At 34.1% G+C, this 3,667-nt stretch overlaps 1 long non-coding RNA gene across 1 annotated transcript; it reads left to right on the forward strand.

Annotated features, from left to right (window-relative positions):
- The first annotated feature begins 58 nt into the window (after positions 1-58).
- LOC103461391 (uncharacterized) lies at positions 59-967 on the forward strand. The gene is made up of 3 exons (XR_533107.2): positions 59-325; positions 427-551; positions 645-967. It is a non-coding gene; the product is annotated as an uncharacterized LOC103461391 (long non-coding RNA).
- The last annotated feature ends 2,700 nt before the right edge of the window (positions 968-3,667 follow it).

Consider the following 3,667-nt stretch of genomic DNA (forward strand, 5'->3'; position numbering starts at 1 on the left):
TCCTGCTGCCTCTGCTTCAGCACACCTGAGTCAGGTAATCAGGCCACCAGCAGAACCAGAACCCGTTTAGCTCAGGTGTGTTGGACCAGAGACACATGTACAGGATGCAGGACACTGTCACTGAGGACTGGAGGTGGACACTCCTGTGTCAGTGGATGATGTCCTTCATGAATTTTTTTTCTGTTCTTTCATTGTTCTTCATAACAATTAATTTTCTTCTTTGCTATCTTGTATTTTTACATTTTATTCTTATTGTGTTTTAGAGGCGATAGGGTTTGGCTGGCAGGAGAGGGAGAAATGACAATCAGCCCCAGTAATGCTCGAAGTGAGAGAAATATTGAAGTTATGAGAATAAAATCTTTGTTTCTGTTTCTAAATAGAAGGTCAACTTTAGATCATGTTAATGATTCTCTTGTTTCTCTACAGTACCCATTCCTAGTATTGCACGTCATCTTCAGTGTGTCAACATGAAAGTTGTTCGTGTTTCCCAACGTCATCACACATTTGGGCATGTGTTCCATGCTTCAGAACAGTCCAAGGATGTATGTCTTGTAAGTTTGTTTCTTCAATATCTCTCTGCAGCGATTATAAGACTTTTCTGTTTTACAACATAAATAAATATATTGATATACATTTTTCTACAGGGCGATTTTGGTGGAGCAGCGGTCCACAACAGCATGATTTATGGTGTGATTTATCCTGATGGATCAAACTATGTATGTCAGAAACCAACTGTAATCCTTGATGTGTGTAAATACATGGAGTGGATAAAACAAACAATTGGGTTTAAATAAAACACAAACTTTCATAAAATAAAATTCTCATCAAATTTCCTCACATATAATTTTAGAATTGTATCTTCATCAGTTTGATCCACATGTTCGTAGAATTAGAATAAATTAATTGTTTTATTTTCTCACCTGAGCTTTCCCTTCAAATCAGAAATAAAAAAATCAATAAATGCATAAAAAAGAAACATTTCCTGGCTGATTGTCTTTACATTCATGGTTCAGTTTGTTCAGTTGATATTGTCCCTCAAATAAGTCTAAAAACATGAGTTTTAAATAACAAGAGGAACACCAGAAGTAATTTATTTAATGTTTGTCTTTATTCTACATCAGAAATGAACATGCAGCATCTATAATATATAATCACGTCTCTAATTACTGTTACTCGCTGGTAAAAAAAAAAACTGAACCACAATAAAGCCTACCACACTCTAAAAAGTGTATTTGGGCAGTAGTTCATCTTATGGACTTATTTACATTAATTTCACTTAATACTTTTCCTTTTGCTATGACAACTTACTTTTTTGTGTTTTTTAACTCAACTTACAAATCTTTAACCTAAAGGAACTGTTCATTTTGACTTTACTTAAATGATTGAGTTCAATGCCAGTTTCATATCCTATGTCTGACCAACTCAATTTATTATGATCATCCAACTCAATACACTAAGTCCTTCCAACTCAATTTGCTAAGTTTTTATAACTTAATTCATAAGGAGGTTTAACATGACAAATTTAAGTCACTCTTACTCAAATCATTTATTTTCTTCTAATAAACTTTTAAAATCTCTTTTGACTTTCTGTAGAATTAAGTCACTCAAACTTTTAAGTAGTTCCAATTCCAAACTAAATTTTAATACTCTTTTTACAGTGTCCTCTAAATACACAAATCTTTTCCTTAAATGACCTTTTTACTTTGACTTTACTTGAAATAATTATGTTCAATACCATATTTGTATCCCTCGTCTGACACTATGACTCGAGCTTACCCGGGACAGATTCCCTGGTAAGCGACCATGGCTCTGTGGGTAGAGTGGTCGTCTTGTGATTGGAAGGTTGTAGGGTCGATTCCAGCTCCCACATGTCCATGTGCCCCTGGGCACTTAACCCCAAATTGCTTACTGATCTGCGCATTAAATACATGTGAGAATGTGACTCTAGTATAAAGCGCTTTCAGTGGTCAAAATGACTGGGAAAGCGCTAAATAAGTTTATTTACCATTTTTAAAGTAAACTAAATGATTTGAGTAAGAGTGACTTAAATCTGATCTTAAACATACATAATAAATTTGTTAAAAATAAATTAACAAATTGAGTTGGATGATTATAATATATTGAATTGGTTAAACTTAATAAATTCAGTTGAATAAACTTAATTGAATTACTAGTTAACTATAGAAACAATTCAATTAAGTTGGTTCAACTATTTTCTTTTTAGAGTGCATTGTTAGAAAATAAAATGGCAACAATGGACTTTTTCCTTAAATCTTCAAGCCAATAACTAAAAGATAAGATTGTTTTAATAGCAAAAATATTTGCTGTAAATGGTGCATATTGTATTTCTATAGTCAGAGTAATGATGTCAGTAAATACCTGTCAAAATATTGCCACTGATGCATGACGTCTAATTTAGTGGACAGGTGATCATTTATTTGGAAACTACGTCAGTAGTTTCAGTCTTTAGGTGTTTCTTCATGTCACAATATATTTTTTACCTGCAAGAGTTTCTACAGTAGAAGGAGGAACTGTGTATTCCTGAGTGGGTCAGCATGCTTTTTCATCTGTCTACCATTCTGGATTGAACTAAAATTTCTTGCAATTCCAGTGGATGACCAGGAGATGGCAGTGTATTGTAAAATGTATTAGTGTCCAGTTTAATATTACGTTTGCATTTACAAAAAAAACAATCCACATGAACACAAGAAAATGACTTTTGGATAGATGTCCACTACATTAAATTGATTACATATATAATGCATGGTCTGAGATAAAAGGTTGGTGTTTCTCAGGCATGAAAGATATTTGGAGATAAGCATCAAGACCCCTCTTGACCCCACTGGGGACAAAGGTTTAAGAAAATGAATTGATGGGTAGAATAGAGACTAGCATGGAGGCCAGATCTCTCACACTTTGAAAACCTCTGGGCTTCACTGAAGATCAAGTTTTGTATTTTGTGATTTATTATGTAATGATTGATTGGAACATGTTATATTTCAAGGCTGATTGAGAGTAATATCTGCTTTTGTTTAATATTTTTAATGTAGCTAGATTTGAGCCTTTTGCTAACAAAAGAGTCACTTTGACCCTAAACGCAGCAGCATTTAGTGCTGCTGCGTAAATGCATCAAAAGCTGCGTAAATGCATCAAAAGCAATCAAGAAAAACTGTAAAAGCAACAAATCATGGGTGAAGAACATACTAGTTTACAACCAAAGATCAGACCGAAACCAGCAATTTTAGAGCTCTGAATTCTCTCTTTATGAAGTTCTTCAAACATTTCAATCCATTTTACAGCATAACATGCATTCAATCAACAGGAGGGAGAGACTCCCTCTGATCTGAACCACCTGGCATTTAAGGGTTTGACTCCCACCAGGACTAAAGGGGTGGAGACATTTACATTTCCAGAAAGAAAAAATCGAAACATTTGTACTAAACTATATTCCTAGAAAATATTTACACAATTATGACTAACTCTAATAAATTCAAAACTAAATAAAATACAATCTGTGCCTTATGTAGCATCTGTGCAAACAGTATACTATATTACGAAATAAAAAATGGATCATGACCAACAAGGTCAATGGACTAGTTCTCAGAAGTCTAGATACGACTCGGGAAGGAGTAGACAGACTAGAAGTTGCAGATGTGAGTGCCTTGTA

The sequence above is a fragment of the Poecilia reticulata genome, unplaced genomic scaffold, assembly GCF_000633615.1.
Source record: "Poecilia reticulata strain Guanapo unplaced genomic scaffold, Guppy_female_1.0+MT scaffold_1277, whole genome shotgun sequence".
NCBI lineage: Eukaryota > Metazoa > Chordata > Actinopteri > Cyprinodontiformes > Poeciliidae > Poecilia > Poecilia reticulata.